This window comes from Felis catus, chromosome A3, assembly GCF_018350175.1.
Source record: "Felis catus isolate Fca126 chromosome A3, F.catus_Fca126_mat1.0, whole genome shotgun sequence".
Taxonomy (NCBI): domain Eukaryota; kingdom Metazoa; phylum Chordata; class Mammalia; order Carnivora; family Felidae; genus Felis; species Felis catus.
Genome location: NC_058370.1, coordinates 132,228,109 through 132,256,046, shown reverse-complemented (window position 1 = coordinate 132,256,046; position 27,938 = coordinate 132,228,109). Strand labels below are relative to the sequence as shown.

At 49.1% G+C, this 27,938-nt stretch overlaps 1 long non-coding RNA gene across 3 annotated transcripts; it reads right to left on the bottom strand.

Annotated features, from left to right (window-relative positions):
* Nucleotides 1-4,083: 4,083 nt before the first annotated feature.
* On the bottom strand, nucleotides 4,084-27,403 carry LOC102901645. 3 transcript variants are annotated; one of them, XR_006595997.1, is made up of 4 exons: nucleotides 26,443-27,403; nucleotides 25,913-26,089; nucleotides 17,958-18,044; nucleotides 4,084-4,634 (listed from the first exon to the last, which is right to left on the bottom strand). It is a non-coding gene; the product is annotated as an uncharacterized LOC102901645 (long non-coding RNA). The 3 variants fall into 3 exon arrangements; XR_002741334.2 differs by lacking the exon at nucleotides 17,958-18,044 and adding an exon at nucleotides 4,794-4,834; XR_002155242.3 differs by lacking the exon at nucleotides 17,958-18,044 and having other exon boundaries at nucleotides 26,443-27,395.
* Between the last annotated feature and the right edge of the window lie 535 nt (nucleotides 27,404-27,938).

Genomic DNA, 27,938 nt, shown 5'->3' with positions numbered 1-27,938 from the left:
AAAAAAGAAGGAAAGTTGGTGCAGTCCACATAAAGGCTGGGGTCCCGAAGTAAGGTCCCAATGTTGATTTTTTTCATTTTGACAAACAGATCATGGTCATGTAAACTATTAACGGGGGAACCCGGAAGAAACTCTCTGTACCCTATCTTTGCAACTTTTCTGTGAACCCCCAAATTAAATTCATTGCAAAATAAATGTATTTAAAAAAAATTTAAAACAGGGGTCTCTAAACCCTCAAGCCCTGCACAACTCAACACAGCCTTTCCCAGGAAACATGTCCAGGATGGAAACCCCAATGTTGTTTCTGCCTCCAGTGACAAAGGAACCAGAAAACGTGCCGTTCTTCGTTGGCCTCTATTCCCAGGACTGGAGCAGGGCTAGCCGCCGGCCAGGCCTGGTTGTCTGAGTCTTGTCTGCTCGACCCGGAAACGCAGGGCGACCCGGAGGCTGTGAGATCAGGGGTGACGTGAACAGCAGCCCTGCAGGTGGCCCGGTCTTGATTTCATCCCTCTCTCCGATGGGTAAACCCCAGCACTTCTCAGGAGGTGTGCAGCTGGTGTATAAACAAGGAGGGTGCAGGAAGGGTCAAGAGACAGCCGTGTTGGCTCCCTGCTCCCCAAAGCCTGAAGTGAAAAATCCCGCGGGAAGCAGGCAATTTCGGGGAGCCTGCCAGGAGGTGCCAAATGCAAAATGCTGCCATCCCAGCGTCCCAAACGCAGACAGGCCCTTGTTCCTCCGGGGCAGCCACGGACGGTCAACACAGCAGCAGCTCAAGGGTGTCTCCCAACCCCAGAGGGGGAGTGGTTACTTAGCGGTTACCTAGACCAGAGTACTTACCTAGTCCGACCCCCCCAAACCCCGGAAGGTGGAGTCACCATCCTCCTTCTAAAGAGGGCAGGGAAGGGGTGGGCGAGGACAGGGCCGGGTCCCGCTGTCCGGAAGAGAGTGGGCTTTATCGCCTGAGACGGGAGGAGGTGCCTGGCCCGGAGGACTGAGCCGCACCAGAGGCTGCCCCAGAGAGGCCGGCGTGGGATGGGGTCGACGGCGAAAGCAGACACTGGCCTGCTAGGCCCCCCGCCATGGCTGACCTAATGGGAAAGGCACGGGTGCCGTGGAGTTAGTCCCCAAAGCAGAGAACGCTTGAGGGCACCTGAGTCCTCCAGGCTCAGAGGTTGCAGCCCTGACACCCCTGTGACTGTGTTTGGAGAAAGGGCTTTTAGAAGGTAATTAAGGTACCGATGCCTGGGTGGCTCAGTCGGTTAAGCATCTTGATTTCAGCTCAGGTCATGATCTCACGGTTTGTGAGTTCGAGCCTCGAATCGGGCTCTTTGCGGACATTGAGGAGCCTGCTTGGGATTGTCTCTCTCTCCCTCTCCGCCCCTCCCCTGCTTGTGCACTCTCTCTCTCTCTCTCTCAAAATAAATACATAAACTTAAAAAAAAGAAGGTAACTAACATCAAAGGGTAATGAAGTCAGAAGGGTGGGGTCCTAATCTACTAGGATTGGTGGCTTTATAAGAGGAGGAATAGAGAGAGATTTCTGTCTCTCCCTCTCCACGTGCACGCACTGGAGAGGCCACGGGGAGACACAGGGAGAAGGTCGCCATCTGGAAGCCAGATAGATAGAGAGTGCTCACCGTAAATGGAATCCGCCAGCACCTTGAATTTGAACATGCAGCTTCCAGAACTATCTGTTGTGTAAGCCCCCCAGCCTGTGGTGTTTTGTTATAACAGCCCGAGCCAACCAAGACGTCGGTGCAGACGGGGCTGCTTCACAGAGACACATCCGAGCCGCCCCGGGGCTTGCTGGGCAACCAGAGAAAGCTTCCTGGGGGAGGAGGGCCTTGGCTGAGAAATGGGGATGGAGAAAGGACGGGGGGGGGTAGGGGGGTGGGGAGACCTCCCCAGGAAAATGGTGGTTGAAGAGGCAAAGCCATCTTCCGAAAATATGTTCTGGAAAGATGCTGTGCTCTTTTCTGTGGTTAAAATTCCACGTTGTGTCAAGATTTATGTTTCCATCTTAAAAAAAGAATCATGCCAGGCATTTTAAAAAAACCTCTTAAAAATAGAAAAATGAGGAGAAACGAGTGGTTGGAGAAGTAGAAATGTGAAGCTGATGTGTTTACTGCTTTAGGCCAGAGGGAGAGTTGAGGGGGGTGGTTCGTGGGTCTCCCCTTCTTCCCGCCCCGAACCCACACACCGGAGGTGTGGGGCATGCACCTGCCGTGAAGAAGGCCTGCCCGGAGCGCAATGAGTAAGCAGCGAACCTATTTTCTTGGGTCGGGAACGTGCCTGTTGCTGAGGGAACCAGTTCCGAAAAGAAGGGTATCTGAAGCGAATGCCTTGTCTCCTCTGTTTTGCCCCCAGAGTGACTGTCGGAGCTGGCTTCGCAGAGACGAGTAGAGTCTGGTTTGATTCCAAGTTAGGAGACATCCAAAGTTGCAGCCAAGTACGATCAAAGAGGCCGGTGTCTGAGCAAAACCCCAGACGGGTGTGTGGGATCCCCGTGCAAAGCAGGACTGAGGCCGGAGGGCCCCGAAGAGGGGCGACTGACCCTGGGGTCAAGGGTGGCACCGTCCTAGAAGGCCCGCGGGGTGTGAGGGTTCCCAGGCAAGTGCGACGCAGACCCCCGGGGCCCTCCCGTGCGGCAGAGGATGGGGCAGCGGTGAAGAACTAGACAGGGAGCAGGTGTCCGTGTGGACACAGAGCGCCAAGTACCTGGGGCCCCGACCTGCCCTAACTCCCCTGGTACCTAGAAGCTACCCAGGAAGAAGGAGGAGGCCCCAGACTGATCAAACCTAGGTCTCTGCCACTTCTGGCGAATGGCACTCTAAGTTTAAATTACGAACAACAGAAGAAAAAGGAAGATTTATTTCTTGAAGACCACTATCGGCTACACTTCATTTCGTGCAGCCAATTTTATTCTAAGTTCCTACCGTGGGAAGAAGCACATTTGGAAAGAAGGACGATAACTCGCCCGTGGGTCTATTTCCCGCCCCGGAATCGGGTAACGAGACCAAGGAGAGGATTTGTTTCCGGAGAAAGAGTAACAGAAGGTGAGGGTAGAAATGTGAGTGACTCGGGGCGCCTGGGTGGCGCAGTCGGTTAAGCGTCCGACTTCAGCCAGGTCACGATCTCGCGGTCCGTGAGTTCGAGCCCTGCGTCGGGCTCTGGGCTGATGGCTCAGAGCCTGGAGCCTGTTTCCGATTCTGTGTCTCCCTCTCTCTCTGCCCCTCCCCCGTTCATGCTCTGTCTCTCTCTGTCCCAAAAAAAATAAATAAATATTGAAAAAAAATGTTTTAATAAATATATTAATTTGGGGCGCCTGGGTGGCCCAGGGGGTTAAGCGGCCGACTCTTGATTTCAGCTCAGGTCATGATCTCATGGGTTCGTGAGATCGAGCCCCGCATGGTCTCTGTGCTGGGATTCTCTCTCTCTCTCTCTCTCTCTGCCCCTCAGCCCTGCTTGCCTGCTCTCTCTCTCAAAATGAATAAAGAAACATTAAATATATATATATATATTCTTTCAATATACCCAACACCCTAAGGTAGATACATTAATTGCATTTTGCAGATGAGGAAACATGCCCAGGGAGGTTAAGTGGTTTTCCCAAAGTCACCCAGCTGGTAAACGGCAGAGAAATTCTTTGAACCCAAAGGTGTCTTGCTCTAAAAACCTTTGCTCTCCCCACTAAATTGGTTGCCTGTGACAACTGTGAAGGAGTGTCTGTGGGGCGAAGGGCCACTCACCTCCTCTTTGAAAGTCACACCCCCTTTTACAGGCCTTACTCATGGAATCGCACCCACCACCGAGCCTCTTGCTTGTGTAAGGTGCCCGCTGCAGGTGCTGGAGGGGACAGTGGCGCCAGGCACACAGCCCCGCCTTCTGCTGCTTGTCTGGGACACCCGGGGCCCCGGGGGCGGTGGGAGGATGTGGGAGAAGCCCCCGACTCAATCACAAGTCCCAGAGCTTAACTTGAAACCCGTCAAGTAGGATCCGGTTCAATTAGCATAAAAGCAAATTAGCAATTACCAAGCTGTCAAGTCACAGCAGAGGCTCAGGAATTTCAACAACTATCAAGACATCATTTAAAAATATTTAATTCCACTTACATCATTCCAGCTGGGGAATCAGATTGCTTTCGCTTGGTTAGAGGTGTTCTTTGGGGAGAAGCATTAAAAGTGCCAAGAGGTTTCTCCCCCCACATAATGAGCAGACACGCGGAGAGCTGTGTAGACACGTTAGAGATTTACATGGAATAACAAAGCATGTTACCCAGCTTTCTGGAGACAGTTTAAACTTTAAATAAGATTGAAAATCCATCATACCTATGTTGATCAGATAATTAACAACATTTGCTGACAGTGCCGTCTAATGCTACAACGCCTCAGGATGGTCCCTTTCTGCACTCAAACTTCTGAATCAGGCTTCCGTGGACAGGTAGTCACAGGTCCTGGTTCTCCGAGGGCGAGCAGCTCTTTCTGAGGGTGTGTCCCCAGCATCCCTCTCTCTGAAGACGTTCCCAGCATCCTTCTCTCTGAGAGTGTGTCCACAGTACCCCTGTCTCTACGAGGGTATGGTCCCAGCATCCCTCTCTCTCTGATGGTGCCTTCCCAACATCTACAGACAGCAACCCTGTGAGATAGAAATTATTATCCCCAGTTTACAGGTGAAGAAACCGAGGCATGGGATGTTTAAAGAACTTGACCAAGTGATAGAAGCCATAGCCAGACATAATGACTGCAGATCTAGGAAGTGCTTGGATGAAAAAGCCAATCTCAAAAGGTTATATACCGTAAGGCTCCATTCGGCAACATTCTTGAAATGACGAAATTCTAGAAAGGAAAGCAGATTAGTTGTTGCCAGGGGTTGGGGTCGGGGTGCAGGGAGGAGGGAGGGGGGTGTCATTATATGACAGCGGCAGGAGGGATCGTTGTAGTGTTGGAACCATGCTGTGTCTTGACTATGGTGTCAGAGATGCGGACCTTCACACGTGATAAGGTTGCACAGAACTAAACATGCACAGAATCGAGTACATGTGAAACAGAGGTATCTGAATCAGAGGGCACAGGTCTATGTCAATATGGCGGTGCTATTGGACTCAGTTCTGAAAAATGCACCCATTAGAGGAAAACGTGTAAAGAAAACATGGGGTCTCGCTGTGCTGTTTCTTAGAATAACATAAATGTATAATCATCTCGAAATCAAAACTTCAAGTTTAAAAAATAGCATTTATAAAACGTGTGCATGGGGACACCCATCAAATGTAGTATATATCTAAGAGGCCGTGACGTGATGTGCAGAATTTGTAGTTGTTTCCATCTGTCTAACAACATTTGTTTTTTAGAGAATGAACAACTGGGGTGGGGGGAGGGCAGAGGGAGAGAGAGAGAGAAGTTCAAGCAGGTTCCATGCTTAGTGTGGAGCCTGATGTAGGCTCAATCCTCTGACCCTGAGATCACAACCTGAGCCCAAATCAGGAATCAGACTCTCAACCGACTGAGCCACCCAGGCACCCCTTCTCTAACAACTTTTATAAATTCTATTTTAAGGTTCTATACATGCTGTGAACTTCAACTAAAAAAGGTATAATAAAAATAAATGCATTTTGGCTTAAAAAAAAAGTGCTTAGAAATTTAGAGGAACGATTCCCTTCTTGCTGAAAGAATGATGCGGACGATGTGTGAGTTCGGTCTTGAAGGATAAGGATAAGGTGTGTCTTGACAGGTCAGGTGAAAAGGAAGAATGTTCCATGGCGAAAGGACAGAAGCCAAGTTCAGACAATTCAAGACAAATACAGTTTGGGTTTTCGAGAACTGGTCCCATTCAGACAGGAAGCACAGTCCCAATCCGTACTTGCTTAATCTTCAACAATGTTGATTTTTTTTTTTTCAGTTTTGGGGTAAAGTTACATTCAGTTTTTGTTTTCCTTTTGAACTTTTTTTTCTACTTAAAAATTGCGCGTCTCCCCCTGCGCTTGTCCTCTCAATGCCCTGTTCTTGGCTGTCGAGGAGACTCCGCTCGTGGTGATGGAAAAACCACGGCTCGACAACCAAAACACCTCAGTTCAAATCACTATTCCATCCCTCGCTTGCGAGCTATCATCCCACAAGTATCTGGACTTCAGTTTCCTCTTTTGGAAAGTGGAGATTATATTACCTACTTTGTAGGGTTGTTATGACCACCCAGCAGCACGGTATGCGTCAAAGTGCTTTGCCAATGGCAAAGCGCTAAAGAGATGTGAATTGCTAATATTGACAAACTCATTCACATGAAGGTATGCATTGCTGATAACAGCTTCCTATCGGGCTCTTTGAGGACAATCTCTGTGGGAGACAGTACAGGCTTGGAGAAAGGCAGACCCGATCCAGATTCCCGATATGCCACTGCATTAGGGGAACCTCATCCCCTTGTGCAAACCCTCTCACGTTTCAGTTTCCTGGTCTGTGAACAGGAGTAAGAGAACCTCACAGGGTTGTCGTAAGAATGAAATCGTGACAAGTAAGCAACATACGTTAAGTTCAGCGAGATAATTTCTATAAAGTACGTATAATATATGTCATTCACTATTACTATTATTATTAATATTTCAAAGGAGTGTCTTTTCAAGTGATGGGAAGGTAGCCCCTGGGCTTGGCTTAGATGCATTCTACTGCCCAACCCACGCTCTTGCCGCCCCGACCTCACCTCGGTTTCAGCCGTCCATCTTCCTCCACGGTCCTAAAATGCCCACCTCACTCCTTGTGCAGAGGCCTCCTCAGTCATCTCTTGCTTAGTGAAGCTCATTCTCTAGTGGATTCTGCCGGAAAGCATTAGGGTGCAGCGTTCCCCGAGTTCTTGTCCGTTTTGAAAACTGTCTTACAGGGGCGCCTGGGTGGCTCAGTCGGTTAAGCATCCAACTTTGGCTCGGGTCGTGATCTCACGGTTTGTGAGTTCGAGCCCCGCATCGGGCTCTGGGCTGATGGCTCAGAGCCTGGAGCCTGGTTCTGATTCTGTGTCTCCCTCTCTCTCTTCCCCTCCCCCGCTCACACTCTGTCTCTCTCTCAAAAATAAACCAAAAAAATTTTTTTTAATTTTTTCTTGGATTATCATTTTGAATATTAGCTCTGTCTCATTTTATTTCTTTCCTTGGGGATTCCAGTAACATGGATGTAATTCCACCCTTGACTGTCCTTCCCACAACTTACTCTCTAATCTTAGTTGTTTCCATCTTTTTAAAAAAATTTTTTTTAATGTTTATTTATTTCTGAGACAGAGAGAGACAGAGCATGAGTGGGGGAGGAGCAGAGAGAGAGGGAGGGAGACACGGAATCAGAAACAGACTCCAGGCTCCCAGCTGTCAGCACAGAGCCCGACGCGGGGCTCAAACTCACGAACCGTGAGATCATGACCGGAGCTGAAGTCTGGTGCTCAACCGACTGAGCCACCCAGGCGCCCCTCTCCAATTTTTTTCCTGAACTCAGTCGCCCTTTTCTTGAGCTCTTCCTAGTTGTTGTTGTTTACATCTTTCTTCTTAGTGTTTGAACTTCTGATTCACCGTGGTTTTATCCTCAAAGGCATCTTTGAGTATATTTAATTCTGTTCGAACCGTCCTCTGGTCTGGGGCGCTGCTAACACTGGGTGGACCCATCGATCTTTTTCGTGTCGGTGCCTGTGGCATCGGTGTTTTGCTGGACTCCCGGCTGAACTTCACTCTGTCCTGTCAGCGGGAAAGTCCAGGGGCTCGAGTGGATGTTTTTGTTTGGTTCGTTCGGCAGCGAGGGCGGTGTTTGCGTGTTCTCCCACGTGTGGCTCATTTTTCTTGCAGGACCCCAAACTTTCTCCTCTTGTTCCTGCCCCCCTCCAGCACCCAGTTTTTAAAAGACTCCTTCCTCTCTCCCTCCCTATTTGCCTTTCTAGCCTCAGAAGCTGGCTTTTATTATTTATTTAATGTCTTATGCGTTTTTGAGAGGGGGGAGGGGCAGAGAGAGCGGGGACAGAGGATCCGAAGCGGGCTTGGTGCTGAGAGCAAAGAGTCCGACGCGGGGCTCGAACTCACGAACCGCGAGATCGGGACCCGAGCCGAACTCGGACACTTAACTGAGCCACCCAGGCACCCCTAGAAGCTGGCGTTTTTAAAGACAGCTCCTTCGAACTACACGTCGTTTTAAGTCCCTTCCTGGAGTCTGTGTCCTGATCTATCCAAATACACTCTTCATGTTTTCATATTTAGGGTCCATTTTGTCTTTGTGACAATGGCTGTGGACCAGCTTCAGGCTCCCCACCAGCACTACCCTTCTCTCCTGCCTCTGTTTTTCCTGGTTTGACTTCACTTTCTTTTTTTTAAATGGTTATATATTCTTGAGACAGAGAGAGAGAGAGAGAGAGAGAGAGAGAGAGAGAGACAGAGCGCAAGCAGGGGAAGGGCGGAGAGAGAGGGAGACACAGAATCTGAAACAGGCTCCAGGCTCTGACCTGTCAGCACAGAGCCCGACGCGGGGCTCGAACCCACAAGCTGTGAGATCATGACCTGAGCCAAAGTCGGAAGCTTAACCAACTGAGCTACCCAGGCGCCCTTGGACTTCACTTTCTACAAAGCCTGAGGTCGGGTGAAAAACATGAGAAATTGTGTTATTGGATTCGGTGGATTTTTTCTCTCGTAACTTATTTGGAAGAATGGGCATTCTCTGCCTTCGAATTTTTCTGACTGTGAACATATGTACAGATTTTTCCCCAGAACATTAGAAATGAGGAAAGACTCCAGAATTCCTTTCATGAATCAAGTGTAACATTGGTACCTGTGCCTGATAAAGACGGGAGGAATATAAGATTGCTATGAACCAATATCACTCGTGAGTATCAATGCAAAAATGCTAAATAAGCTATTAGCCGGAAACATCCAATACCACGTTAAGAAAACACTTAAGACTGGGGCGCCTGGGTGGCGCAGTCAGTGAAGCGTCCGACTTCAGCCAGGTCACGATCTCGCGGTCCGTGAGTTCGAGCCCCGCGTCAGGCTCTGGGCTGATGGCTCAGAGCCCGGAGCCTGTTTCCGATTCTGTGTCTCCCTCTCTCTCTGCCCCTCCCCCGTTCATGCTCTGTCTCTCTCTGTCCCAAAAATAAATAAAAGTTGAAAAAAAAAATTAAAAAAAAAAGAAAACACTTAAGAAATGAACAAGCCGATTTCATCCCAGCAATGCAATATTTACAACATGTGGGGCTACACAGATTAACTACAGGGCTCAGTCGTATGGCATCTGCCAAGGCATCGTGAATATATAGAAAATCAGCTTGCCAAATGAAAGGAGGAATATGAATTATACATCCAAAAACCCACCCAGACAGCACGCAACGCTTTTAGGAGACAATATTTGTCAAAAGTTGAGTTAGCGAACACATCGAAACGCACTTAAGGCAGGGTTTTGACTCTCGCTGGATGAGTTTCAAACACCTTTGTGTCCATGTTAACGCTGGCTCCTTCCCTGAGCTGTGTTCAGATATAGATGTTGCTGTCTTCTTCCAGCAAGGACGGGCCGAACGTTCTAAGGCGCCCCCTCCCCGGGCCCTGGCCTCCTGTGAGCCACATGTTCTCCTGAACTGAGCCCCGTGTCCGTAGACTGAGCTACCACGGTGGGTTTGGTCCGTCCTTCAGTCCTCCTCCCTCCTGTCTCATCTGGCCCGCCCTGGTTTCCAACGAAAATGGCTCTAACAGTAGGAAAAGGCTAGTCCTACGTTCTAGGCCCTGCTGTGCTCGGTGGGTGCGAGCTTTTAAACAAAACACAGAATGGTCTGCCTCCGCTTCCTCGTCTGTCAAACAGATCTTCATCCTTCACGGGGTTGTCGTAAGGCTGAAATGATCTAGTCCTTTGAAAGGAAGAAAGAAACACACGCAGAAAAGCGCAAACATACAAGTACATGGTCCTTGTTGCATAAGGGGGACAGGGTGGCTGTCATTGTAAGCTTTGGGCCAGGAAGTCTGCCAATTACTACAGTTTAATCAAGAATACATCCTGGGGCGCCTGGGTGGCTCAGTCGGTTAAGCGTCTGACTTCGGCTCAGGTCACGATCTCACGGTCCGTGGGTTCGAGCCCCTCGTCGGGCTCTCTGCTGATGGCTCAGAGCCTGGAGCCTGCTTCGGATTCCGGGTCTCCCTCTCTCTCTGCCCCTCCCCTGCTCATGCTCTGTCTCTCTCTGTCTCGAAAATAAATAAAAACATTAAAAAAAAAAAAAAAAGAATACATCCTAATCCCCCCCCCCATCTAAATTTACAGTTTGACAATAACTACTTTAGCCAGGAAGCTCTAACTGCTTTCATTCAATGAAATAAAATGAATGCCTCATTTGCTTGTTCTTTCACACAGAAAATTCCTTGCAACAATTACAGGAAGAAATCACGTGACAGAGACAGTTCTCCGGTGACTAATCTTGTGGAATACCTGTCTGTCTCCTCCTCGGGTTCCAGAACAATCTACCCACTGAGAACAAAGCCGACTGACATGCTCTTCCCCACGCAGAGAATGCACAGGCTGGTTCCCAAGGCTTGAACACCCACCATCGCTCCAACAAACAAAAGCCTGACAATTTGTGCAGTGCTTGCTTTCTTTCTTTCTTTCTTTCTTTCTTTCTTTCTTTCTTTCTTTCTTTTTTAGGTCAAAACACCAAGTGAAGACCAAAGACATTTGAATTTGAAGCATACAAATCCTTGACACTTCGGATCGGGGTCTCTGCCTGGGACCACAAAAGAACATTCAAGTCTTCTGACATATTTGTAGCACGGGGTAGGCTCCCTCGACCCTCGAAATCCCTGTCAAAAGAGGTCTGCATAACGCAAACCCGCTCGTGACCTGGTGGTTGATTAGATTACAACAGAGTCTCTTCAACAACTTCGTTTATTAAAAAAAAAAAAAAAGTTTTGGGGGCGCCTGGGTGGCTCAGTCAGTTGAGCATCTGACTCTTGGTTTGTGCTCAGGTCACGATCTCATGGTTCACGGGTTTGAGCCCCGCATCAGGCCGTGCACTGGGATTCTCTCTCCCCTTCTCTCTCTGCCCTCCCCTACTCGTGCTGCCTTCTCTGTCCCTCTCGAAATAAATAAATAAATAAACTTAACCAAAAAAAAAAGTTTACTGAACTCCCATTATGTGAGAGGCACCACACTATGTCTCAGCTGCCCAGCGCAGAACACCCAGATGGGGTCCCTGCCTGCGGGGATCTGACCATCCAGCCTGACAGACTCAGACATTAATCCAATAACTAGACAAGCGCCTCGCTCTCCCGAGGCGAGGGTGTCGAGGAAGGCTTCACGGTCTTCATGGTTGCAAAATGGCTGCAGCTGTCTGGGCATCACACCCAAATCTCACAAGGGCTAGAAGAGGTTCCCTTCGGCCAGACTTGTTCCTCATACCTGTGTCAAAGCCAGTCACAGAAAAGATTGAGACCTCCGCGACAGGACTGCACCTTCCTCTAATGCCACGGTGGCATCTAGACAGAACCGGCCATGCTGAGGGAGAGAGAGATTTTGAATGACAAGCCAGCTGCCCACTTCCCCCTACTGGGTTCCAGGCACTTCTTTTTTTCTCCTTGTACCGTTTCATTTTTAGTCACTGTAAGCAAGGACTTTGAGTGCCAACCGCACAGTCATTACAAAGGACTTTTGCTGCACCAAGAGAACAGGCATGCCCTGTGGAGTTTATTACAATGGATTTCCATTCCATTTCATTTGTTTAGTAGAAAAGTCATATTCAAAACTCACATTTCCCTCCCCTCTGGGGGCCTCCACTGTTCAGATTCATACCATCAACAAGCAGTCCTAAAAGCCTGTCGGATAATCTAAATGAAAAGGAAAACAAGAAAGATTTCTGTGTTGTTTGTCTGTAATATCCTAGGGCAAGACTTGAATTTGTTTATTTGGAACAATATTGCAGCTTGCAAAGCCTATGACAACTCTCAGTGCTATAAAAACATCTAATAAATGCAGCTCTAAAAAACAAAATTAGTACAGGAACAGAGTTTCTTTGTTATTCTGTAGCTTTAAAAACACTAACAAATAAAGTTAATGTGATATCTTTAACTTAAAAGCATTGGATGGTTTTAGTATCTGGGCTTCAGCAGATGATGTTTCATGGAATTCGCAAATACGGCGACCACAGTCCATTTTATGAGAGTACTTTTTTAAAGTTTATTTATTTTGAGAGAGAGAGAGAGAGAGAGTACAAGCAGGGGAGGGGCAGAGAGAGAGGAGAGAGGGAGAGAATCCCTAGCGGAGCCTCTGTCAGTGCAGAGCCCCATTGCAGGGCTCGAACCCACGAACTGTGAGATCGTGACCTGAGCTGAAATCAAGAGTCGGACACTCAACTTGGAGTCACCCAGACGCCCCGATATAAGAGCACCTTTTGTGTGTGAAGATGCCTTACCCAAGGATGCTCCCACCCCTCCCCCTGCTTATAAAGTGTTGCCTTTCATTTCCCGATGAACACCCTCCCACCCTCCCCTAAGCCCCCACCCCACCCCCACTCTCATCCCCAAGACTCACACGTGACTCCTGGACATCGTACCTTGTCTCTTGGCTCCGTTCCTTTGCCCAAGATCTCCCTCTGTCTAAAGTACCCCCCACGTCGCCACTCCCTTCCTTGCTCAGATAATTCAGCCCATCCTGCTTCCTAGTCTCCGGGAACATGTCCTCAGTGCCCGCACCCACTGCCATCGACCGTGTGCTGGGACACTTGGCGAGTCCTCTTTGCCCCACATGACCCCTCATTGCACTACTAGTCTGATAAAGCCAGCTTCGCCACGGACACTGCCCTGGGCCCCACGCTTTCGGGGTGCCGCTCTGACCTTCCCCAGCTACCCCTCCCCGTGGGTCAAGGCCGAGGAGATGCGCCCACTTGGAGCCCATGCCCCTCCTGACCCAGATGGTGCTCCAGGTGCCCAGGCTTCTGGGAACTCCCACTCAAATGACCCCCAGTGTGCTTTGGGCCACCCTCCCAAAGGGGACACAGGCTGGTGGGCACACAGGCTCCTGGGGCCAAGGACAAGCCAGGCAGTGGCCGTTGGAGAGGCTGGAGGCAGCTGAGGCTCCTGACTCCCGGGCATGGGGAGAGAAGAGACGGGCAGACCTTGGTGTTGGGCTGGGGCCAGAGGTCATCGTATGGCCGCCTTTCCACACGAAACCCCGATTCACTCAGGAATTCTAAAAGCATTCCTTGCCTTCCAGGTACTCGTGTCAAGAAAGGAGAAGGGGTTCTGCTTCCTCTAACACCTCATAGTAGACGGACGGGCCACGGGCGTCCTCCTGTGCCCCCGGCCCGCCCTACAAGCCTTAGGGGCAGGTCTGCGACAAGTCCCCTTGCGTGATGCTCGGTATGATGGGCCCCTGGGAGAGTTGTTGGTGCGGGTTGCCCTCCAGACTTCGGGGGATTGGCTGAGGTAACCTTTACCTCCTGGAGTAGCCAGGTGGCCTTCCCCAGAGGAGACCAGCCCCCACCCTCCAGAACATTCTCTCGAGAACTTCTTACAGCGTTGACAAAGTAGCCTGAGTTCCAACAGCTTGGTGTTTAATATCAATTGTTTCTGTTCGAAATTTGCCTCGCGGTAACACTTAGGTTTCAGTTTTTGTGATGATATTTGATTCTGAGGGAATTCAGTCTGCCACAGTAACTTCGATGGGAGATTTCTTGCGGCGCCATAGAATCCCCTGCCTGCTGAATGTGGGCGTCGGGCGCTGTGCCCGCCGGGAGACGCGGCTGGTGGTCACATTTTTGTAACTTGCAACACTCTGGACCAGGGGCTCCCAAGTGCCCGACATATAGAGACGACACAGAACCACAAAAAAATCGGTCTGGGGCAGGCACAGGGATCTGGGTCGGCCAGGATTTTGTGAGTTTGGGTTTTGTTTCGTTTTGGTTTTCTAGCTTCCCGGGGACTTTGTGTGGCGGTCACTGCCCCAAACTAGCAAGGGGCCCGGGTTTCAATTCCACAGACCCTCATCACACGCCAAGCCCTGTACCATTTGGTTGCACGCGTGATCTTCTTTTGAACCTTCCCGGCCATCCCTGTGAGATAGGAAGACTTCATTCTCCTCTCCAACAGAGGAGAAAACGGAGCTAGGGGAAGGCTGAGTGGCTCTCAAGATCACAAGCCGAGTTCATGGTGAATCTAGGGCTTGACTAAAGACTTCTGGCTCCAAGGCCAGCGGCCTTCCGCGGGAGCACCAGCCAACGGCAGCCTTGAGAAATCGCTCAGCCCGCACCGCGTTGGCAAAAAGGTTTATGGCCCAGCTTTCTCTTCGGAGACGTCAGTTTGTCAGGATAATTCCCGGTCGCTGCGCATTCTCCACATTTAAGAAAAAAGCCTAGCAGCCGCACTTAGAAGTTCAGGTGGCTCCCGCCACGATGAAATCAGGGCTGGCCAAGGGAACCGTGGCGTTTCTAAAGACGTCGGTCTCTGAGGCCATAATGGGCCATTAGCGAAGGGAAAAGCTCTCAGTCCCCTGACAACGCCGTTTAATGCAAGAACACGAGAAAGCTTGTACAGCTTCAGGAGCAAACGCACGAGGTTTCACTTTTTCAAACGCGGGTCCCCCATGAAAGCTCGGCCCTCAGAACGGTCCCCAAAGGGTATTTCTTGCCAGTAATTTTGCAGCCGTAACGGCACCGGCTTGTTTCCTACGGTTGTTTTCAGAAAAACTGGTGCACGGATCCTGTTTGTCCAAAGGTCCCTTGAGAGATGAAATCTGCTCTTAGGGATTGTTGCCATCCATCCCCCAAATAGCCTCTTCTCTCTGGCAGAAGGAACTGGGGACTCGCCCATCTTTCTTCCTGCCTCCTTATCGCCCTCTCTCCTCCCTCCCTGAAGGCCGGTTGTTCTGCACTCCAAGCACAAAGCACCCCTCTCCATTCTTCTTTGACGTGACCGTGACCCTGACCGTTTTCTGCGACCTCTTTTCTTCCTAGATACGCCGGTTTCTTGGCCGTTCTGATATTTCTGTGGAGCGATCGGAAGGGTCGCGAGGAGTAAAGTTTAGCGCGAAGCCTGAAGATGTCTTTGGGGCTCCCCCTTTTTTCCCATAAACACAAGCTCTTTGCTTGGATAAACATCTCTGGGCAGCTATACGGCTTTATACACAATGTTTACAAACTGTATAACTAGTCCTACACTATGCTTCTAAATATATATGTATATGATTATATCATATTCATAATTAATATATAATATATTTAATATAACGCATACCTATATTTGAAGGGTAGTGATCTGTATACACTTTTTTACACAACCACATTTCTGCATTACCTTTGTTTACATAGATTTTGGGGGGGTTCTTTTGGGTTTTTCAGCGATAACATGTGACAATGATTATTTTACCTCTTCCTTTCTACTGTGTTTGCCTCATTTCTCTTTCTCATCTAATTGGCATCAGCTCTTTAACAATGTTAAATAATAGTGTGATACAAAGAACTTTCAGAAAATTCACCGTATGTCAGGCCACAAAGAAAATCTTAGTAAACTTCAAAGAATGGAAATTGTACAAGCAACATCCTCAGATCATAATATGACAAAAGTTGTGATGTCAGCAATACAATAAACAAAAAAATCTCTTCTACCTGGAATTAAGATACATACTATTAAACAAACAGAACCTACAAGATGGGCAAACATCTTGTAGGGTAAACAGAACCTACAAGATGAATTTACCCAGCTTCTTGAAAATAAAATGGACTGAAAACATATCAGTACCGATGGGATATGCAAAAGCGATTATCCAGGGAAAATGTATTGTATTAATGTCACGTAAGTAGAGTGCTACTCTGGATGACAGAGTAAGCTAAAAAAAACAAAAACAAAAACAGAAGAAAAAATACGGATAAAGCAATTTAAGGAGTTAAAAAAAAGAAAAACAGTGGAAGTAATAATAAAAAATCTGGCTCTGAAGGTGAAAACCCTCAAAAAAAAAAAAGACAAATCATCAGCTAACCTAACCAGGAAAGAACTAAGCCATACACCTGATGAGTCTACTCCGAAAAGCACAGCCCCATCTCACTAGTGAACGTCAATGCAACACCCTTAACTAGAAAATTAACAGAGAGAATCTAACAGCTTTTTACAAAACATTTGTAATCCAAAACTCGTTCATGTAGAAAACCCAATAAAATAGCAATTAAAAGATATCTCCTTGGGTGCCTGGGAGGCTCAGTCAGTTAAACATCCGACTTCGGCTCAGGTCATGATCTCGCGGTACGTGAGCTCGAGCCCCACGTCAGGCTCTGTGCTGACAGCTCGGAGCCTGGAGCCTGCTTTGGATTCTGTGTCTCCCTCTCTCTCTGCCCCTCCCCTGCTCATGCTCTGCCCCTCTCTCCTTCAAAAATAAACATTTAAAAAAAGATATCTTCTTAACATTATTTCACATATATAATATATATATATAATGTATTATGTATAATATATATATGATATATTACATGTAATATGTATATATGATCCAACATTGCATTAAATGGAAAACACTTGAAGATTTTCACTAAAGTGAGGAACAAGTCAAGGATTTGTCAAGGAACAAGACAAGACAGTGTTTAGCACTGTATTGGAGTATTAGCCAATGCAATTAGGCAAGAAAAAAACAAGAAGAGGCATAAGAATTAGGGGGAAAAAAAAAAGGTAAAATTCTCACTATCCACAAATGATGCGATTTTATCAGTGGAAAACCCCCAAACAGCAATGGAAATACTGTTACAAACAACACAATTCAGTTAAGTAGCAAGGTACAAAATGAACATAGAAAAATTGATAGCTTTCATACGTAAGAACAGCAACCACTTTAAAACATACTTCATTCATATCTAAAGCATTCCTTCATTCAAGTCTACAGCCTTTGTCACAGTTGTGTGCTCGGGGAAGCAGCTGCCAGGATGGAGTCAGAGTGCAGAAAGTTGAAAGTGAAGGAGGCTGTGTGGGAAAGGAAGAGCCCTCAGACCCCTCATCTGTGAGAGTCTCCACCAGCCCAGCAGATCTGGAGTTAGCATCGTCCTGTGTTGGTCAGAAGAGTAGCCAGGCTATTAGAGTGGCCTGACTCAGCCGATGGCCAGGGCCCCCTTGAAATAACATAACCAGCACAAGAGGTGGACTCGGATATTTTGTGATGTATAATAAGAAATATATATTTGGTCGTCTTCCTATTTCTGGCAGAGCTCCGGTGAAACCCTAGGAATTTCCTAAGTGATGAGAGCCACAAAGTGTCTTTTGTAATGTTAACGAGGTGACTTTTGGCCCCACTGAGGGATCTGGCTGGTTGCCAGGCCCTTTCCAATCCATGGGATTGGAAGGTTGGAGGCTTCAAGCCCACTGCCTGACCTCCAGGGACAGGAGAGGAATATTGCAAATGTGATTATCAGAGGAATTGACAGCCAATGATTTAACCAATCACGGCTGTGAAATGAAAACTCTACAAAATCCCCAAAAGGATGGGGTTCAAAGAGCTTCTGGGTTGGGGAACACATGGAGATTTGGGGAGAGTGGCATCCTAGAGAAGCATGGAAGCTTTGCACCCCTTTCCCATGCTCTGTGCTTGATGCACCTCGTCCCTCTGTCCGTTCCTGAGTTATATCCTTTTATAATAAACCAGTAATCCAATAAGTACAATGTTTCTCTGAGTTCTGCTAATTAATCGAACAAATTAATCCAACCCAAGAGGAAGTCATGGGAGACTCCCATCTGTAGAAACTCCCACCTGATCTGTTGATCAGATGCCCATATGACAAACCAGACTTGCTACCGGTAAAAGAAGTAAGGGCAGTGGCAGGTGGGGAGTGCAGCCTGGTGGGACTGAGTCCTTAACCTCTGGGGTCTGACGCTATCTCCAGGTAGGGAGTGTCAGAACTGAGTTGAATTGTAGGATAACCCGCTGGCGTGAGAGAATTGCTCGGTGCTGGGAGAAAACCCGCACACGCATTGGAATTGGGTGCAGCATCTTGTCCTGGAAAAAGTACCTGCTGGAGACGATCAGCTAACCGCCTGCTTCTCACTGGAGAGACATTTGAGCAGCGTGTTTCTGTGTCTTCCAGAACATCCAAAACCTACATGGGAAACAAAACTAGAAAGCCCTCTTGAGACAACAAAAGAATGCGAACAAATAGACATCCTTTGTTCTGACAAGGAAACTCAACATCATAAACATGTTAGTTCTCCCGAAATTAAGTTAGAGGTGGAAATGCAGTCCAATAAAAATATCATCAGAGTTTTGGTTTGTTTGCTTGCTGGAGCTGAACAAGTTGATTATGAAGTTCATTTGGAAAAACAAACAAGCAAGCAAAAAACAAGTGAGCTTTAAAAATTGTTATTTATCGGAGGAGAGAAGGAATAGGAAGGATAGAGAGAACAGGTTTAGGTGTCAGTCTTCCCTGAATATGTGTGTTTTATAGATTTGATGTAAATATTTTACGTATTTTGAAACAATAATACACTTTACAAAGCAATCACTTAAAATAAGGGCAAAATAAAACAGATGACCCTCTCCATGTCTCTGCATGTGACCCATCCCCATAGAGAACACTATTCCAAGTGACTTTAAAGCGTAGCATCTTGATTTTACCCACCAAGGGGGATATAGCCTCTGAACAAAACAAACACCCCCGCCAAAGAGGGCTTAAACTGATTTTTGCTATTCATATTATTGGTCATAGTTTTGTAGCATTACTCCAAAAGTATTGCGTGTGCATTTGTGGCATAAAAAAATAAGCATTAGGTTCAACTCACTGAAACTGGAATTTTTGGAGTGGGAGAAAGAAGTGTAGTGTAAAGTCAACGAGCCTAGCAAAAACTGTGTAAGTCTGTAATTTGCTAGTGAGGGCCACTAACAAACATGAAAACAATGACTAATCCAGAAATAAGATGCCCCCCCCAGCTCCCAGTTGTGGTCACTAACACCATTTCTTTTTATTTATCTGTTTATTTATTTTTATTTTGAGAGAGAGATAGTGCATGAGCAGGGGAGAGGGGTAGAGAGAGGGAGAGAGAGAATCCCAATCAGTCTTCGTGTTCAGTGCAGAACCTGACATGGGGCTCAGTCCCACGACCTGGGATCACGATCTGAGCTGAGGTCAAGAGTCAGACGCTCAACCAACTGAGCCACCCAGGCGCCCCAATACCATTTCTCACTAAAAGGAAGCCAGGCCTCCTTGGAGGAATAACTGATTCCAGGCCTGGGACAGGCAGTGTGATGGAGAGCCCAGAACATATTCACACCAGAGGCAAGGAGTTATCAAAGATTACTAGAGTCATGGTGAATGAATTGACGGGTAAAGAGAATCCCACAGCCCAAAATTGGATAATTTGAGCATTAGCAAGGTTAGTCATCTCAAAAGATCAAAACATACCAAATATGTCTAAAATAGTGAGTTCATAATGATAGGAAATCATTGGTCATTCCTCATTGGTCACTTTGGGGAATACTAAGAAACCAACTCTGTTTGGAAAACTGAAAGATTAAGAGACAGAGTCAAGCATTTATCCTACTGTTCCCATATGAAATGTACCTTGGGATAGCCAAAGAGTTGATGAGGGGAATATTCTTTCTACTGAAGGAAGCCAGCTTAAGAAGAAATGGTAGAGTTAGAATATTACCACTTAGCAACCTCTGAGGAATTAATAGTTGTCAGCAATGATCATCGAAGGTTGTTGACGTCACAAAAAGAGACCGCCAGATACTATGTGCCTCCCGATGGAAATACGTAGCTCATCTATGAAGTAGGATTTCCCCCCAAATTAAACCTAAGACCGATGCAATCTTTAGATCTAACTACCAATTTACGAGAAAAACAGTAGACAGAGGAACATGTCAAATGACACCATGCAGATGTAATCAGCGAAATCCATACCATGGGATAGTGAACGGGACAAACAGTTGGATTTCCTCACAATAACAAAGAGTGAGGGTGAGGTGGGAGCAGGGCACAAGCCCAGATGACGAGAGTCCTAAATTCTTACACTGAGAGTTCTGTCAGCCACTCTCAATGTACAGTTTTATTTTCTTATATGTTGAGTTTAAACAGCATTTGATTTTCTGTTCTTTAAAAATTTTGTAGCATTGTCTTGTGAAGTCATCTGGACCTTGTATTATTTGTTTTGGAGGTAGTTCTTTGACTTTTTTTTTTTTCATGCCACGTTAATTGATATGTTTTAGGTTTTAGGTTTTCTAGTTCCTCTGGGGTCATTCTCAGTCGTGTGTATTTTCATAGAACATTGCCAATTCCATCCAGGTGCTCACATGTATTTGCAGAGAGTTGAACAAATAGTAGGTTGAACCATCGACATGTGGTTCGTTCTAATGATTTTCAGCAGCATCATTTTGTTTTACTTGGGGCACCTGGATGGCTCAGTCAGTTAAGCATCCGACTTCCGCTCAGGTCATGATCTCATGGTTCATGAGTTCCAGCCCTCGTCAGGCTCTGTGCTGACCGCTCAGAGCCTGGAGCCTGCTTCAGATTCTGTGTTTCCCTCTCTTTCTGCCCCTCCCTTGTTCTCACTCTCTCTCTCTCTCTCTCTCTCTCTCAAAAATAAACATTAAAAAAAATTATTTTATTTGTTCCATTATCGTTTCTTATTTTGTATATTTATGCTTCCCTTCTTTTTAGAGATTAGGTTAGCTAATGGTTTATCCTTTTTATTTCATTCTTTACCCCCCAACTCAGCTTTTGGATTTAATTGCCATTCTTATGTGTTTTCTGGTTCATTTTATTTCTGCTTTTATCTTTATTCACTCCTTCTTTCTGTTTTCTTTAGGATTATTTTGTTTTTATTTTGCTACTCATCTGTCTTGAAAGTTTAACTTGGAAGCAGGACAAGGCACATCGGGGCTGCCTGTTTCAGAAGACAAAAGGAGGCACGTTAACAGAGGGGCTGGCCGGGAGCCTCTGGCTTGCGTCAGCTGTGACATTCACAGAAGAGCAAATTCTGGGGGCGCCTGGGTGGCTCAGGTGTGTGCGCCTCCGACTCTCCGCACAGGTCACGATCTCAGTTTCGTAAGTTCGGGCCCTGCGTCTGAGTCTGTGCTGGCAGCTCAGAGCCTACTTGGCATTGTCTCTGTCTCTCTCCCGCTCTCTCTCCCCAGTGCTCGCTCTCTCTCAAAATAAATAAGCTAAAAACAAAAAAAAAGCAAATTCTGGCTGCAGGCATGCGACTGAAACAGAGCGAGGAAGCGGAGGGACAATCATTCTGGTTCTAGCAAGTCAGGGCTATTAAGCAGCTCGTTCAGCGCGCGAGCGGCGGCCACGAGGTTGTACGTTTCAGATCCGTTCGCAGGGAACATAACTCGCGCCTGCGCAGATGCACTCTCGGATCAGGACGGAGGGGCAGGGACTCGGAGGCAGACCCCTTCCTGGGAGATGGGTCGCCTCCGACAGGTCACGTGGCTCAAGGACTCCCTGATGGCCACCTCGCCACCCCCCACCCCCCCGAAATGCCTGCACGGGGTTCCCCAGCTCGCCTGGCCGCTCCACATTCCGCCCTTTCTTCTCCCACGGGCCAGACTCCTTCTGTCTTTCACCGTGAGCCGGTGTCTGCTTCTCCGGGTTCCCAAACTAACCCCAGAGGTGCGAGGGCTGCTGCAAGAACACAGGCAGTCAGGCAACCCCTCGGGGGTGGGAGAGTTACTCCTTGGACTGGATTCGAAGCAGGGGGAATGTTAAGACTGGCAAGCAAGAGTTCATGGACGGGGACACTATCTGGAGACACAGGCTTGTCTTGAGACACACAAGGGCCCTTGCCAGGGGATGTTAGGGTCCAGAGTCATAGGGACCCGGTGGTGACTGGACCACCAGAAGCCAGGAGGCCGCAAATCCCATGACCAGCAAGGCCCCTGGCTTCCTTCTTTGTGGTAAAAGACAGTACACAGTTTACCTTCCCCTCAGAGGGGATATCCGTGCCTCCCCCCGACCCATTAATGGGCCCGATGACTTCCCTGAAGGAGCCTTGGCCCTGAACCGGCACCGAGTGTGTCTGCAGGCGTTTCTCCCAGCAAGGAGCTGAGGGGATGGTTAGCAGAGCTGGGTGCCCACCGGGGCGAGATCGACAGGCAGCCAACAGGGCACCGCTGAACATTTACGTCCAATAAAACACGAGAATGAGGGAGCCAGGGGCTGAGGGCGGCCACCCTAATTTTAAAAATTATGGCCCCTTGCTCTGTTCCCCGGACCCGAACCAAATGTTCAGATCCCAGACCTACTAAGTAAGCGGCCAGTGCCCTCGGGGCAGGTCCCCAGGCAGATTTTGCCTCGATGGTGCCCCGAGTCCTTCCCCGTGGGGACCTGCAGCTCCTCACTCGGGTGGCTGTAGGCTGGGAAGGGAGAGTCAGCAGACATGTTGAGGATGAGGGGACATGGGGCCTGAGTTGACTCCGATCCCCAAAGAACCACCCTGTTAGAGTGGGGGCCTGTGTGAGCCACGTAACAAACAGGGTCCCGAGCAATACAGCTCACAGAGGCCCTACGGGATCCACGTGCCCTCCCTGCAGTCACTTCCCTTATCGAGGTGCCCCAACTGACCGTGACCGAAGCTCACCACCTGCCCTCCACACCTGCTGCTCCTGGATGCCTATCCGAGACCACCACTGTCTACCTGGTCACCCAAGCCATGGTGGGATGGCAGCTGGGCCCTCCGGGTCTCTCCTCAAACCCCAAAAGGGACACTAAGCCCGTACAGCCCACACATCCCGCAGACTCTTTCCCAAACCAGGGATGGCCCTCGGGGCCAGGCCTGCTTTGCTAAAGCAAGGCAGAGACGAGTGAAAGCAATGAATCGACGAAACACCGAGTCGATCACGGAGACCCTCCCCGCACAGCTGTTCGTCTCAGAGAGGGGCGGCTTTGTCGGCGCCTGGTTTTTGACCCAAGGTGACGTCACACAACATTCAGACAACGACCACGTATGGCTTCAAACCCCTGCGCTGGCGAGGCTTCTCCCTTTTACATGTCAGACTTATTCAGGACAGGAGTCGCCTTCCTGGGGCAGACTGGGTGGGCGGTCTGCCCACACCCATGGAGAGTGGTCGGGGGCGCCTTCTGGACACAGCTTCCTGAGCAGAATGTCCTCATTCGAAGCAGGTTCCACGGGCCATCCTCTCTCACTGTTTTTTAGTAAGAATGTTAAAAAACACCCAGGCAAATTCTGGGCAGAGTGATTTCTCAGAGGGATTTTGTAAGTAGTACACGTTCTGGAAATGTGTAATTTATCTTCTAGAAAGGGGCACACAAAGCTTCCTGTCACTTAATGACAGCAGACAGCCCTCCCATTTGCTTCCCAGACGGAAAAAGAAAACAAGTCGTGAAATTGAGTGTCACGTGCTGGGGTGCCCTGGTCCTACGAAGGGGGTCCCCGGCCTGGCCCCGCCCAGGACAGCCCCTCCAACATTCTGGACCCCCAGCCTCCCTGGAGCCCCAAGGGTGAAGGCAGTTGCAAAAGGAACCTTTTCCTGTTTGATCTTCTAATGGTTTCTGTTGGTTTCTAAGAAAGCTAGTGATACGTGTGGCTTTTCTGTATGCGGACATTCTAATGAATTCCCTTACCGGCGCAGTAGTTTTTAGCTGATTCTCTTGAGGATTTTGTGTGTCTCCATCCGTGAGCAAATAATGATAATGTCGTCTCCCCTTTGTCAGCGGCTGGGCATCTTAATTCCGCTTTCCGCCTCTCAACAACAACTGTTGTAGATCCCTCGAGTTGTTGGGAATGATGAAAAGGGGGCTGAGCGGCTACTGGTGGATGGGTTTGGAAACAGGAAGTAGCTGGGAGCGTTTGAGGTAAAGAATTAGCTAGCAACTTCAGTTCTTCCTGAACATTTCAGTCCAAAGCCCGTAAGCGGTGCTATCAGGCAGGTGGCCCTGCGAGGGTCAGAAGGAACTGCAGGCCCAGGGTAAGAAGTCAGGGTCCGGTCACAGAGAAAAGGGGGTCTTTGAGGCCTGGCGGAAGCAGCCCGCTTGGGTGTCGGAGCCCAAGAGCGTGAAGAAGGTCTTCAGACAAGGAGGTGGCCCAATACCAGTGTCGGAACCAGAGCCGAGTGAGGGGATGTCCACGTAATGGGGGTGGCATGAGATATCGGAACCCAAGCGAGGTCAGGGGGCGTCCCCACGGAGGGAGGGCCAGGAGGCAGCCCAGCTCAATGGGTTGGAGCCCAGGCAAGGTGGACACGGAGAAGGACATCCATGGCGGGTACAGCCTGGGCAGGGCGTCCAGCAGGGTGAGGACACCTGCCGGGCGATCTCCTAGCACAGGATCGGAGAGGGGAGCATCTGCTTAGGGGAGGAGGCAGTGCCAGTGAGAAGAGATTGGTTACGTTGCTCTAATAGGTAAACACATAAGGATAACGGGAGGCCGGTCTTCTGTCGAAGTTGAGTTTACAAATTTGGAAAGAGGGAAACCTAAAGCAAGCCCTAGGGGGTTGAATTGCATTAGAAAGTATCTGTGTGAACTTGGGGTTTGGAGATAGATGATAGATAGATAGATAGATGGATAATAGATAAATAGATAGATGACAGATGACAGATAGGTAATATTAGGGGTGAAGATGTCTTTCGACTCTGCTCTCCCTTCCTGATTTGCAGTCACACTAACTCATGCACGTACGTAGGTTTTGAGTCTGCATGTTGTTTTTCTTTTAAAGTGGGTAATACCATATAATCTTGTTTACAACTGGCGTTTTCCACTTCAGAATATCTTGGAGGCCAACCATCCGGGTCAACAGAAACAAATCTAGGGTGCCTGGGTGGCTCAGTCAGTTGAGTGTCCAGCTCTCGGTCTCAGCTTCGGTCACGATCCCAAGGTCGTGAGATTGAGCCTCACTGTCAGGCGCCACACGGGGCATGAGGCCTACTTTAAAAAAGGGGGTGTCTGGGTGGCTCAGTTGGTTGAGCGTCCAACTCTTGGTTTCAGCTCAGGTCATGATGTCAGGGTCCCGAGATTGAGCCCCCCCCCCGACCCTGGGCTCCGTGTTGGGCACGGAGGCTGCTTAAGATTCTCTCTCTCTCTTTCCCCCCCTCTCCCCCCATCTCTAAAACAAACAAACAAATAAAATCCGTATTTTAAAAAAAGCAGGGTGTTGGCACCTGGGTGGCTCAGTCAGTCAAGCATCCGACTTCGGCTCAGGTCGTGATCCCCCAGTTTGTGAGATCGAGCCCCGAGTGGGGCTCTGAAAATAATGGCGTGCAGCCTGCTTGGAATTTTTCCCTCTCCCTCTCTCTCTGCCCTTGTCCGCTGCTCTTTCCCTATTTCTCTCTGTAAAAGTTTTCCAAAAAAGTAATATATACCTAAATATCTTCAGACTTCTACGGCCTTAAGGAAGGACCACTTGAGAGTTGGAAATCCCTGCAAGTTTACGGGTCAGTAATTAGCCGTCCCCGCATCCCCGAGGAAAAACTCGGGCTTTTATTTTCAAGGGCAGAACACCAGCGTCCAGCCGGACCGGCTGACGACCCCCGTGGTGGGAATGTCGCCGTTCAGCTGTGCCGGGGCCCCCGCACCGACACCCCTTCTCGAGAAAGGACAAATACAGAAAAACCCCAGGGCAAAGCGCAGGCCCGTGGGAGGCCCGCAGGTGTCATTACGGCCCCCGCTGCGCCCTTCTCGCCGGACGAAGTGTGTGCGGTGGCCTGTTTTATTCAAAGAGGCATCTCTCTCTGCTGTTGTCTGGGGTTGGCAGCTCCTTCTTCTAATAAATAGCCCAGCTGTTTCCCTTCCCAACTGTCTTCCTCTGACCCAGTGCGCAATTGCGGACAGCACAGACAGTGGGGGATCCTGCCCCCGGAAGGCTATTTTGCAGGCGGCCACAGAGAGCAGTGGACAGAGCCCCCGAAGTCACACCCAAGAGCAGAGCGGTGATGGCCCTGCTCTGCTTTAAGCTGGCCCAGGGCCCCTTCGGGTCCCTCACGGCCCCTCCTGGGGACCCCGGACTTCTCACCTGAGCGCCTGGCAGGGTGGCTTCGAGGGTGATGATGCCCTGGTGGACCCCGTCTCCCTTCTCGACGGGCCCGGGTGGGCGGGACGGGGTGGCCCAGCCGGAAGGGGAGGGGACCCGCGGGTCAGTGAGAGATGGCATCCGAGGAGGCCAGGGAGAAACTCCAGAGGGCAGGCAAGTCTTGGGTGAAAACGGAAGACAGAGAAGGGGAGCAGGGTTTCAGGGGAAGCTGGAACAGACGGATACGTGAAGAACGAGAGGGAAACCAACGCTGTGGGCCGGAGTACCCGGAGCCAGCTGTGGGGGTCAGCTGGCCAAAAGCAAAACACAAGGCCATGGGGTCACCTCTGCCAGCCTCCATTCACCAGGCCAGTGTACTTCACCCCCGCCTCCCCCAGCCTGAGCGAGGCTGCCCTGGGGCACAGTCCTGGTGCCAAAAAAACTTGCCCGTGGGAGTCACCTCGCCCAGAAATGCCTGTGGGCTGCCCCTCCCCTCCTCCCCTCACCCAGACACCCCTTCACCAATGACTGACCTATATGGGGACACAAAAGGCCGGGGCGCTTCAGCCCTTCTTCCTCTCTTTCTCCTTTTCTGCTGCTTTGACGGTGGACACAATGGCTGGAGCTCCAGCAGCCAGTTGAGACTGTGAGGCTGCCTTGCGACTAGAGGTGATGCGCAGCAAAACAGAAGACGGAAGGAGCTCGATGACTTCGTGCAATCACCACACCAGCCCTGGGTTGCCTCATGTCTTAGCCTGTTTGAGCTGCTCTAACACACTACCAAAAACTAAGTGACTTGTAAATAAAAATGTATTTATTTATCTCTCATAGTTCTGAAGCCTGGGAAGTCCGAGGTCAAGGTGCCCAGAGATTTGGTGTCTGGTGAGAGTCTGCTGTCTGGTGTATAAACGACTGTCTTCTCGCTGTGCCCTCACTTGGCAGAAAGGGCTATGGAACTTTCTGGAACTCTTTTATAAGGTCATAAGACCATTCCTGTGGGCCCCACCTTCATGACCTAAGCACCTTCCAAAGGCATCACCTCCCAACACCATCACATTGGGGATTAAGCCTCAACATATGAATTTGGCTGGGGGGGGAGGGGACACAAACATTCAGTCTACAGCAACTACCTCTGAACTTTTGTGTGAACTGATAAGCTAACTTTGTGTGGTTAAGCCTCTGTGATCGGGCCGAGTCACTAGCGGTGAGCCTAATCCTAACCGATACGTTCTTTGCTGTTCCCTGACCTGCTCACAAGGAGCGTCCGTTTGTCCCCTTTCATTCTGTGTTCTCATATTTAATGTGACTTCCTCAGCATCTAGTAATGAGTTACACAGTGTTTTGTTGGGCTTGATTATCTTTCTCCCTTAAAAGCAATAAAACATGAGGGATTCTTCGAGAACATAAAATCAGGGGCACCTGGGTGGCTCAGTCGGTTAAGCATCCGACTCGTGATTTTGGCTCGGGCGTGATCTCATGGTTGGTGGGATCGAGCCCTGCATTGGGCTCTGTGCTGACCATGTGGAGCCTGCTTGGGATTCTTTCTCTCCCTCTCCCCCCCCCCCCCACATAAAATAAACTTTATTTTCAAAAGAAGAACATAATATCAGCCATCACCATCTCAGTAAGTTAAATATTTCAAGAGCAAAAAGGATTAAGTTAATTTATTTATTTTGAGAAAGAGAGAGAGAGAGAGAGAGAGCTGGAGCAGGGGGCAGAGAGAGAGAGGGAGAGAGAGAATCCCAAGGAGGCCCTGTACTGTCAGCACAGAGCCCAATACGGGGTTCAACCCACACACCGCGAGATCCTGACCTGAGCTGAAACCAAGAGTCGGACGCATAACCGACCGAGCCACCCAGCCGCCCCTTAAGGGTGAAAAGGGTCTCTCTGACCCAAATATTGATGATCCCAAGAATTGCGTAGAAATGAGCACCGGTCTGGTCGCACGGGGGGCTGACTGCTCTCCCCCAGACCCACTGCCCCCTTGTCAGTCTGCCGGCCCTGGGGGAGGGGGCAGCAGAGGAATCAG